This window comes from Poecilia latipinna, unplaced genomic scaffold (assembly GCF_001443285.1).
Source record: "Poecilia latipinna isolate Pla-1442-1.1 unplaced genomic scaffold, P_latipinna-1.0 Scaffold1592, whole genome shotgun sequence".
NCBI classification, from domain to species: domain Eukaryota; kingdom Metazoa; phylum Chordata; class Actinopteri; order Cyprinodontiformes; family Poeciliidae; genus Poecilia; species Poecilia latipinna.
The window spans coordinates 79322-91839 of record NW_015114208.1 but is presented as its reverse complement, the minus strand read 5'-3'; the positions used below and the strand labels follow the sequence as shown (position 1 = coordinate 91839).

The following is a 12518-nucleotide window of genomic DNA, read 5'->3' as shown; positions in this document are numbered from 1 at the left end:
CACAACAGGCTCTTTTTTTTTATTACAAAACAGGAAACTGCTCTCCCTGTTTCCTGCTCAGCCCAGCTCCACATCCTTAGCAGCCCATGGACACTATTTAACCGTACATTCACTGTGACTCACCAGCGCTGAAGTAAAGACAAAAAAAAAAACTGAACTGTGGTCAGCTGGTGAAGATTTATTACACTAAAAACATGTGTGTAGTGGACCACCGCAAACAAACAACTGCATTAATAAGGGCGGTGACTGTGAGGCTGATCGGTGCAGCTGCAGAGGGGAAAAACAGCTGCCGTGTACTACAGGTTGTTTTAAGCCGTGTATCGCATGAAACTATTTCATATTTGGGTCCATTTGTTTTCGGAGAGGGCTTGACCTCATTTGTAAAAGTGCTCCATTTTTACATTAAAATGGATGAGGATGGCTGCATGTTTCAGATACAAATTTCTCAAAGGGAGGCTCAGAAAACCCGCAAGTCTGCGGTCAGAACCACAGTTCATTCATTTAATCCCTATTTGATAATGCAATTTCACAGTTTCTGAACAGCCTCTTCGCTCCCAGCTTCAGAGTTATGCAGCAATCATTTTCACATAATGTGAAGTGCTGTAGATCTTAAGGAAAGTGCTGTAGATACCTCTGTAGTTGCTCCAGTTTTTGAATAGGAGTACATCGCTCAGCAGACACATTTATATAAAAAATCAGACACTTGGGCGACTGGGACTGTAAGTGCAATACATCTGAAGCTTTGCTGCACACTGAGGCTTTCCCCTTCAATAGCAGAAAAATGATTAATGCATCACACTTAAAGGGCAAAAGTCAATCCCTCTCTACATCAGGCAGTCGGGCCGTGGCTGCTGGCATATGATTGTCATTCGTTGATAGGCTCCTTGGTACAATAGCTCAGTATGATTTGTTTTTGAAAGTCCTTATAGATTCAAATAAGAAACTTAAACTTTATGGCTAATTTTAGTCAAATGCACCATAAATGTGCCGTGACTAAGTGGGTGTTCAGCTCATTAACAAACATTATGTGGTTGCACCTCTGGCCTCGTTTTTGTTGGTGCAATTATTGTGTTTTCATCTTGAGTCAATAAAGGGGAGGATGATAAATTGTGCTCCGCGGCCCCAACCAGCACCAACAGATCCTCTGAGAACATCGAGAAGCTCGAATTTATTTTGTCTTGGATGAGCAGCAGCTCTCGCATGCAGACTTACGATCATAACGCTTAGATAAGATACAGGTTGTATTATATTGTTGCAGTGAAATATCATGTAATTGTCAGGATTAGAACAAACCACAGCATTTCAGCATCGTGCGCTTCTATATGATGCAGGAGGGGCGGGGATACCATATTTTATTTTCTTCATTCATAAAAAGTGAAGCCCAAACATTGCGTGTAAGCAGATTAATAAAACGGATTATAGTGGAGTTGTACGTTAAAGTTCAGGTGCCCAAAGCAGAAAAGGTCAGCACCACACATGAATCCAGTTTATTGTTGAATGTATGTACAACAAAGTTTTTTCATGCTAAGCTTAATCTGCATTTGCACAAATCCATGTGGGACTCGGGCATAAACAGAATCATATCCTCTACATACAAGGTAACAAAGGACCTTCTCCACGTTAACTCTTTAAAAGCTTTACCACAAAAATATCTTATTTGGGTTTTGTATACGTGTTCATGGTTTGTTTTTGACATTTTATTTGAAAACAGTGGCTAAAAAAATGCCCAATAAGGCATCAGTTTTACGTTTTATGCTCTGCCACAGCTTGTCAGTTAGATTCACCAGTAGGTCTGAACTTTGACTGGACCATTCTAATGTGTGAATACATTGCATCACACAGGCTGTGTGATTACGGTAGCTTTTCTGCTGCAGCTTCTAATAGGTTTTCTTCCACTTTTGTCCTTTATTTAGCTCAATTCGACTTCTTAACTTGGTTAGCTTTCCTGTTCAGACTGAAGAAAAGCATCTTCGCAGCATGATGCTGCCACCACCATGTCTCACAGTGAGGAAGGTGTGTTCATGGTGAAGTTTTAGTTTTCCATCAAACAGCATTTTAAGCATCTTTGAGTGTCCCAAAAAGCCACTGTATAATTCTGTGTAGAAATATTTTGCATCTGGCCCAGATCTTTCCATTCGGGTCTCAAACCACAGATCAAGTAGCCAAAATGAGGAGTGTGTCAGTGGATATTGCAAATTCACTGTGTTTACCCTTAACAGGTAGAGGACAAGGCAAACATTTTTGAGAAGTCTGACCCTGAGGTCGCTCGTTGTTTGTGGGTCTCCTGTTTACGTCAGGCGAGGAAGGAGAGCGTCTGCTCCTCTCTCCCGCTCCGAGGTGGAACAATAAGACTGGGACTTAAAAAAGGAACTCCATCTTGATATAGTCCTTCCTGCGACTGTTTTCTAGTCTTTCAGCAAAGAGCGCACAGGGTGTGGCCACTGAATTTAAAAAGATAATCCCAGATAGTTTCAACTTCCACCTCATTGTCCTGCCGTTTTACATCACTGAAAGTTTAAAGGGGAAGGTTTTACTTTTACTATTTGCAACTTTATTTGCTTTTAACTTGTGTTTTGTATTAAGCGGTTAACACCTCTGATGAAAAAACTAAGCTTGTGTTTGACGTTAATTTTACAGGAATGACATTTTATTTTACGCCCAACAGACACGTAGTCAATGTTGATTTTTTTTTTTTTTCACTGTTTAGTCTTTCGGACATGTAAACTGTCCGGTTGTTGAACCAAGTGGATGCAGGAACAAACCCTTGTGTCTTGGTGGTGTAAATTTAGCTTCCCTTCACATCGAGCTGAGGAAGAAAACACAGCTGGAAGGTTGTTTTTGTTCTTCTGTGAGAATGTTTGTTCTAAGGTGTGTGAGACGTGTGTAATTAAAATAGCGGTTTCCTCGTGAAGCTCCTTTTGCTTTCCAAAGAGTTGAGAACACGGAGGATTCTTAGCAAGAAGCTTATTCAGAGGAAGCAAGTGAGGGCCAAGAATGCGTTTGGAGTGCAGTAAATTAAGGAGCACAGGTAAATCGACAAACTATTTACAGCCTTATGACAACATTTTCTCACGTTTCGACCAAACGACTGTGAACTGAAGGAAAAATCAGACTTGGTTTAGTTCTGTTTTGCAAACACAAATCTGAAGTGTGGCTCTGATCCCCCTAAAATAAAATACCTTAAAATCAAAAGCCTCCAGTAGAAACTATGATCTCAGAATAAATGCAGCTGATTCAATTTTGAGGTTGAGAACATTCTACATTTTCAAATTAATTTAAAGTTGGTGGTTATAACATAACAAAATCGCTAAAAATGAAAGGTTTTAGTACTTTAGCATAGCAGTGTGTGTGCAAGGTTGTCTGGCCCGATGGATCAGGCACAAGCATCCTCGAACGCCCCATAACCTGGATAAAGTTGAATGCGTGTCAGATGAGAGTGTTATTAGTCCTAATTCTCCTCACTTTGCTCAGTAAAGCCTGAATATATCCGTAATAATCTCCACACCTCATCATTATTAAATGAATTGGCTCTCAATGCCACCAGCTGGCTCTGAATCTATTTGAATATTGGTTGAAACCTTAGAAATAAATACATCCATCATGTTCTTGTCATGTGAAAGCATGAGCAGCCACCTCCTTCATCTGAGCCGGGATCTCACATCTGACTAAAACCACAAAGGATTAACCTGGATTGACCTCGTGTGATGAGTGTTGCGTGTTGCCTTCAAATGCATCTCATAATATGTGTTTATTTGCATGCAGCAGGGGGAAAAAATCCCCCCCCCCAAAAAAACATTTTCAGCTTTAAACAGTAGAAATGTAAGTGAAATGACCAAAACCTTTTACAGTTTTTATTAAAAAAGGAGCAGAAAAAACTGTGACGACTCTGCTGCTCTTTATTTAAGGCAAAAATATTCCTTATATTTGTATTTGTTGTACTGGTAGAAAAGTATTATATTTCCGTAAGGGGCCAACACAGCATATTTTATTCTAGTTTCAAAGGGAGGTAAAGGTTAGAATGGCCCATTCAAAGTCCGTTAAATCCTTTTTTGTCTTCACTCTCATGTTCGACTTGAACTTTAGCAAATCATCTTTGCTACATCTATTTGCTGATGCTCTTTCTAACTGGTTGACTTGCTGTTTATGTTAACAGGAGCTAGTGCATCTAACAAAGTGGTCAGTGAAAACTGCCCAGTGCCTTGTGTGTTACAGATTTGACCAGACATAAGCTATTAGATGTACAAAGTAACAATTATTTAATATATGGGTGATATGGGCAGATGCCCAGGGCAGCATTAGAAAGGAGGACACCCAAGAACCACATAAGAAGTAAAACTTAGCAGATAGTTAAGCAGCCTGGAGAACTTTATTATTATTTCTTTTTCTCATGTACAGTGTAACGGACACTGTTTGCTACTGGAAATGTGTTGTGTGGAGCTGCACCGTATTTAATCTCAGATAATTTCCTGTACTTTGATTGGCTGTTGGGGTGGCAGAAGGAGGAGCTTATCCAGGACGCCAATCATGGAAAAGCCACCACTGGCAGTTGCTTTGTTTTTGTTTTATATGTGCGGCAGCCATGTTGAATTTTGACGCTGTGGTTGTAGAGGAACGTTTTCCATTCCGAAGTAAGAGTTTTAACCTAATTATTTCAGTTGGTTTACCCAAAGCATAACTGCAACCCTTTGATCAATACTCACAAGTGATTTATTTTAGGACTGAATGGAAATTATGAGATCATTTGAGATTTAAATTATAACCACAAAAGCATTTTCCTGCCACTTCTTCTCATAATGTTGAAACTAACGTCTCATTCTTTAAGTTTGAAATCCAAAGTTTACTTTTAATTCAGCAAACTGCCATTAATAATGAAGAGGGAAAACAGGGCTAGATTGAGTCTGTTTTTCAGCGACAGCATTAATCTTTTACCGAAGGACACATTTGGATGCAAGCCGTCCCTTAACAGGCGCTGGATCTTACAATCAATACTGGCCACAGGGTTCTGCAGAGAGCGAGGGTGACATCTTTGCTGCCAAGAAAGCTTCCTTCCTCCCTTTACAGCCTCTAATTAAGACGAAGTCGCTAGCTGTCGCATATCACTGTCAGCACACAGCTCACTGTAAAGTTTTACTGATTCATCTTATCCATCTTGCTGACTCAAGTCACTGAACATCTAAATTAACACGGAAAATGTTAGGAAAACCTACATCTTCTTGAGTTTATCCTTCAAAAGACAACAAGGAAATTGATTAAAATTTTTAAAAATCAATATGTGTGAGAAGTAGACAATATAACTCCGGTATTCTTTCTATTGAGTTCAGCTGATAAAGGAGGTCAACTTCTACTTGCTTATATTATGCGGTATGTTTTTCTTTCCTCTTTTTTAACGGGGTTTAAATCATTTTGTCCTGGAGTGGGGATTTGTTTGTATTCTCTACAGCCGCATGCTGCAAAGCGTCTGAGCTGAGCGTGGATTCCCCGGATAATTTGGCGACAAACATAAAAGTGTTTTGTAAAGAGAGCCAGGCGGACAGAAATGAGTCAAGATAACTGAAGGTCATTTTGAGTCATGTTGCTGTAAAAACACGGCACCTGTCCTAACGCCGGTTCAATCCTTGTTCTATGCTGTCATATTTAATAAATGAATGTCAATTCATGTCAGTAACACAATTCGCTAAGTGAAGCACATTATATTGATTAACTACACTTAGGCTGAGGTTTTCAAGCCTCTATTTCTGCTGAGACGTGTTGATTTACCACTTGCAGCTAATGAAAACAGGACAATTTAGGTCAGAAAGTAGATCAGAACAAAGCAAAAAAAACATTTTTTTAAAAAGGTATGTTTAATCTGCTAAAAATCTCCCTCCAAAATTTAGGACCCTGATTCTGAAATGAAAAGCAAAACTGACTATTAGGAACAGTGCAAAACTTTGTCCAGGTGAGAAGAGTAAAGTCTTAATTGAAACAACGAGGCAGTTGCAGATTATATAGCATACATCTCTTTGTGATGGGTCTTTAAGCAGTTAATTTTAATTTTTTTTTCTATTGGTGCAATCGTTATAGGTTTTGAGAAGAAAGACATGAAGTTCTGCTCTCAGAATAAAAATGTAAGCAAAAGTATTAAAAGTTTTGAGGACAAAGGACATTTTCCTGTTTTCCGACTGAAAATGTGTGCTCTTGGATTATAGCAGAAAAATTCCCCCATGTTTATCCACCATAGCTTTTCCTTCCACTGAACTTTCCATTATTACGCATTCCGTGAAGCACCTGCTTCTTCAGCAGTGACTCTTTGTGGCTTCCCCTCTGCTGTGTTATTGACTGTTTCCTGGACAGCTGTTTTGTCAGCAGTCTTCTCAAGCCTTTTTATCGGCCACCGGTCAATTCTCTGACAAACTGAATTTCAGGCGTTCATTAATTTAAATGAAACCCGTTTAAACAGTTATGGATGAAACATAAGCAAGAAATTAGCCAAAGTTGTCCCTTCAATGTGGAGGTTCAGGAACAACGAGAACTGAGCCGACTGCCAATGAGCCCAGAGCCCCTCTGCAGGTCTTTGTTTAGTTTTTTTTTTTGTTTTTTTCTCTTTCACACGGACAAAATTTATGAGGCCATTACGAGTGTGGATGCAGTGTCAACATTACCGCGCTAATACCTTTATCCAGCTTGGTGAGGACGAGGAGGAGGGGTAGGAGGCGGTGGCTGTGAGACGACACACACATGCTCCCTGGAAGACAAACTGTCCCATAGTACCACACACACACACACACACACACACACACACACACACACTTAAATCAGCCTCAGCATCCCAAACGCATTAGCTCCTCACATTGAGGCTGCAAGCCGGGTAATTAATGCGGTCAAACTATTATTTTTTACTTAAAAACATGTTTAAGGCAGAGAGAAGCTGGTGAGATTCCAAGAGAATGAAAATCAATGCAGAGCCGCTTGTGGCAACAATCCTGAGATAAACTCAGCCATCTGAGGCAGAACGCTTATTACGCTGCTAGTGTAACGGCGGCATTCAGAAAAATAAGTCTGGTATTACTGAACTTAATCTCTTATTGTCGGCAAATCCCACAAAATATGAGTGAGAACGCAGGTTTAATCCTCGCTCTCTCTCTTCTAATGATTTCTCTATAAATGTCATAATATGTTCAAATACAGATGTACTCTATTACTGCACACCTAGTAAATGAAAGATCAATTCTCAGATTTGATTGTGTATTTTTATGTGTAGATTAAAATTGTAGTGCTTATGAGAACATTGCAGATCTTTTAAATCTTTAGTATTTTTGCTGCCAGTTCCTGAATCCAGTCTCTTCGTTTGCAGCCCGTATCATTTTAACGCATCACTTTGCTGATTATTTACTTATTTTCTTTGTCTCTCCTCCTCTGCGTATTTTTTGTATCGATCCGATACCAAGTAAATACAGAATCAGTAGCGCCAATACTAATGCCGATACCATTTCATCATTATTATTTTAACACATCATCAAACATCTGAATTTGTGTATTTTTGTGTTTTTTTCTATGAATTATTTTTGCTAAAATGTAGGACAGAATTTAAATAAAGTTTATATATGTCTACAAAATACTTTAATAATATAATTACATGATAAACAAACAATATGAAAACAAAAGATATATATGTTTGTTGTTTCCTAAATAAACAAAGTACAAAAAAATTATCGTTTAAGAACAAATCAAAGAGTCGAGAAACTACAATACCAAAATAAAATAGTATTTCATGAGGGAATCTGAAACTAAAATATCAATCTGATCACATTAGTATTAAAATTACCGGTATTTTCGGGATTGAAGTATTTACCTTCAATCCAAAAAAACAAAATATTACCAAGTATTTTTGTCTAGTTTCTAGAGAAAATATCTTGGTACACTTGAAATAAGACAAAATTAACTTACAACTTAGTTTTTATTGTCACTTATTGTAATTAGGTTGTTGAATGTGTACATGCTTTTAAATTATCCTGTTAAGTTGCACATTTGTTTTGATCAGAATATGCTATTTTTAATAACTGAATACTATTTTTTAGTCGTAATTCTGTTTTTATGATATATTTTTTTAATATTTCTTGTATCTTTGTGTGAATCTACTTGCTTAATTTGCCTGTCACTTTGTTACTGTGAATTTCCCCTCTGTGGGACAATAAAATGTATTTCAATTTCTATTTCTGATTTTACTGTTAGAGCTTCTAAAGGGGTTTTTGAGCATCTCTGATGCCATAGGGGCCACAAATGGGACTCCATGTAACTCCAGTTTCACAGTATAATTTTGAAAGTAGTTCATTCTACATACATAAACAGATCAGGATTTTTACCTGGAGAACCTCTGCAATCACTTCATTTATGTGCAAACCTGAAATCCAATCTTGAAGTTTAAGCTGAAAAGTTTGCGTGTGAATCAAAGCTGTTAAATTTCACCACCACTAGTAGTTAGTTCATGGTCAAAATAAAGACAGAGAATTATCCCCAACATTAACCCAGCTGCCCTGACTTGTGATTGGATCCATTACGAACTCCACAGGCTCTTGTCCTCCTCCATGCGATCCATCTGCTTCAGAGCCCAAACTGCAGCAGGCCTGCTATCAAGCTCGCTGCCACCAGCCTGGTTTCCACGTTGCTGTTTAGCGGCAACGCAGCGGGAGGCGCCAGCAGGGCCTCGTGGCAAGAGGGGTTCAATGGCCGTGATGACATTAGCTCTCATTAAGCTCAGCAACTCATTACAGCGCACCGTGGGGCGATGCTGACCGAAGGCCCCGTGGCTCCTGCTGAATCGTGTCCTCTCACAGAGTGCAGGTGGTGTTGCATGCCACTGCACGTCTATCCACTGAGGAGCCATTAAAGGAACCTACAGCAGCAAAACAAGTGCATGTGTTAAGCAGATGACGGAGATAAAGGCAGTAACATTGTTTAATCTGCGGACACGATTCCTGGTTGGTTAATTGTAGTCACAGGAGTTGAAGATAAATATTCACACCCTTTGTATTCTTTTCAGATGTTGCCACATTACAACCATAAACATATTTTATGTGACAGAGCAGCGCAAAGAAGCACATTGGTGAATGTAATTAACTCCAATGATTCAACACTTTTTTGCTGCAAATCTCTACCAGCTTTGCACATCCAGGGGCTGAAACTTTTTGCCCCTTCATTTTTATTTCATTTATTTGTTTATTTCCATAAATAGCGTCAGGCTGGATGAAAAACATTGGTGAAATCTTTCAGCTCTTTCTAAGATGGACTCGACTGAATTCAAGTTTATTTAATCAAGGACAGCACAGTAAACAATGTTAGAAAAACAAAGCAAACGTTTTATGAAGGTTTTGTAGCCACAGGCTAATTTGCAAATCCAGCCTGGACTTTAAAGGAGTCGTAATGTCATTTTATAGCACAATCAAGTAACTATGTTACCTTCAGTTGTTATAAAATGCTGTGTATATCAACTATGACTTAAAAGACTTCAAAATCTGACGCCTTAAAATTGGCCTCTGTCTCTTTAGGAAGCTCCTGATCTTTTCAGCACTCCGCCTTCAGCGCATTGTCACAACATTTCTCTGTTAACCCGTTTGCAACTGCATTTGGGAGCATTGGACTACGAAGTAGCTCCTCGATCTGCACAGATAGTTTTCCTTCACAAATGTTCATTTAAACCAGCCAGAAAGTAAAAAAAAAATGGTTTCATCTGACTGGACCCGTTTCCTCCACATGCTTGAGTTCTGGTAGCTTTGCAGCTGAGCTCTTTCCGTTTTCAGAAGACGGATTGAGCAGATCTCTGTGAAATATTTAAAAACAGGACATCCTTTCGTGATCCAACTCTACTTGCAAAACAGCTGTATGTCCACTGAGTTTACATTGCACACAAGTGAACTGGTACTTACTACTTAGGTGACTTCTGAATGCAATGAGTTGCACTGGATTTTATACGTTGGAGTAAGCAGGGACTGAATACAAATGCATGCAGAAATAGAAAATAATGTATAGTTTCTCTTCCTTTTCACTGTTCTGATTCTTTTTGTTGGTCGATCAGATAAAATTGCAATAAAATACCTTGAAGTTTGATGCAGGGTGAGAAATTGTGAAAAGTTCACATGGTATGGATGGTTTTATTGATTTTAATATAATTTTTTGTAAAATAATTATGTATTCAACATATAAAAGTTTGATTAAATCGGTGAATAGTGTTACGTTACTGAAACTCAGCATAAGACGGAGATGAGATGATGGATTCAGAGAGAAAACAAGATCTGTTTTAGGCTGACATGTTAGAAATTAATTTCTTCGGACATTAAAATCTTCCCCTTAGATTTAATCTGCTGCTGGTATGGAGTCAAAAGCGAACCAAAAACATAAAACTGTTGTATGTATTCTTGAGTTTATAGATGTAGTCTAAAGTTGCACTGTTCATTTATGGTGAGCTTTCAAAAGCTTTATTTTACTGAACTTATATTTGTCTCGTCTGCCCCAGAGTTAGAAATTTATGAGTTTGATTCCCTTTCCCAGTTGACAGATTCAGTCCCCAGCTGTGTCATTGAAAGTCTGCATCATAAAACTGCCTCAAAGATTAAAAGCCTCTCATAGAGGAGCAGGTTAGATCCCTGCGCATCTGCAGGTTTTAAACATGTCCGATTCTGTAATTGTGCGAGCCTGTTGCAAGAAAAGCAAGTGTGTTGGCTGAGGAGAGCAGTCGTTTAATCCGTCGTGCTGAAAGTCGTTGTGTTTTCATGCTACAGAGAGTAAATAAGTGGATTTCAGCAAAATGGTTAACATTTTGCACGGGCTAAAGAAAATGAGGATTAGCAGAGAACCAATTCAGGGCAGATTCAGGCAGAAACAAATAAAGTAAACAAAGGACTTTTTGCACAAAGTGACCTTCAGATGGATTCTTTGACTCCCTGAATCCCACTGGGAGGGAAAGCATTTTATCCAATCAAAGCTATTTTTATATACAAGATATCCATCACAGCTTGTTGGATCGGCTGTTCCCTGTTTACCTTTTATCTCTGTATAACTGCGTTAACACGGGACCAGACCCGGCCTGTCCCAGCCAGGAACCCTCAAAGAAGGAGAAGACGCAGCACCAGAGAGAGAGACGGGCAAAACGTTCAGCTCAGGCTTTAAGCTAGAAAACAAAGGAAGCTTTAGAGATAAGACGAGACAATTATATAAATAAAGCTAAATCAGGTCTGAAACATTCTCCAAATACATTTCCTCCTCTGAAAGTAGCAGGTTACAAATGTTTTTGACTATAGCAGACTTAAAGTCCTAGTTTTCCTGTGGTGAACTTCAACCAGGCTGCCTTGTGCTCAACTTAGAGGTTTGACCTCATTGCTCAAAAACATGAAGGCTCACTGCAATGAAACAGACTGCAGAGAGCTTATTCCTATCGTTCTTGGTGATTATGAGCTACAAATCAAAAAATTTGTTTCTGAGATAATTTGACTACAACATAAGCCCACTAAAAAGGAGTTTTGTTTCAGAAATGTAACATTCTGTGATACTCCATCTGTTGAAGGGATAAACCACAAGGAGAGAAAACCACAACAGGTTGTTGTTCAAAATGCTCAAAATGCTGGCTGTCCACTGTATCCAAACATATTCATGGAAAATTGAGTGGTAGGAAAAAGCATGAGAGGAAAAATGTGCTCAAGCAACAGCTGTCTATTTAAGGCCTCCTCGACTTCAATTAAATTCACATCTGGATCTCCAGCACAGGCAGTTCACTGGCTAATAGAAATGTCTTTAAAGTGGAAAAAATGTAGGTATAAGACAAAGTATTAGTCTTTCAGAGCTTAAGGCCGCAATCGAAGCATTCTGGGCCTCCATAACACCTCAGCAGTGCCACAGGCTGAAAGCCTCCACGCCATGCCGCATTGAAGCAGTCATTTCTGCAAAAGGATTCCCGACCAAGTATTGAGTGCATAACTGAACATAATTATTTGAAGGTTGACTTTTTTGGTATTAAAACGCTTTTCTTTTATTGGTCAGATGAAATATGCTAATTTTTTGAGATAGGAATTTTGGATTTTCATGAGCTGTATGCCAAACTCATCAGTATTAAAACAATAAAAGACCTGAAATATTTCAGTTGGTGTACAATGAATCTAAAATATATGACAGTTTCCTTTACAAGCGATTACCGTTAGTAATTCAGTGGTTGCACCTACTATCCCGCTCTTTCCCACCGCTACAGTGTGTGCTAACCAACTAGCATCATGGCCTGTTGGCTACTTCCTCTAGCCGCTGCTGGCTCAGAAACGCAACAAAACTCGTCTAATATCTTTTAACACATTAACACATTTCCTTAAACATTCCTCGAACAGTACCAAATAATAAAAGTACTTAGTTAAAATAAACTTGAGGGTTATTCTCACCTGAAAAACAGCATGTAAATGAGCACAAGGGAGACGCAGTCTGTGCTACTCCAACGGACCTTACCTACCACAGGGGCCGCGTTTCATTGGTTAATGCCCATTTCACGTCACAGCGCAGCTACA

The 12518-nt window shown here is 38.9% G+C and overlaps 1 long non-coding RNA gene across 1 annotated transcript; it reads right to left on the bottom strand.

Annotated features, from left to right (window-relative positions):
• Positions 1-7925: 7925 nt before the first annotated feature.
• Positions 7926-12479, bottom strand: LOC106963878 (uncharacterized). The gene is made up of 3 exons (XR_001428274.1): positions 12396-12479; positions 11016-11143; positions 7926-8872 (listed from the first exon to the last, which is right to left on the bottom strand). It is a non-coding gene; the product is annotated as an uncharacterized LOC106963878 (long non-coding RNA).
• Positions 12480-12518: the final 39 nt, after the last annotated feature.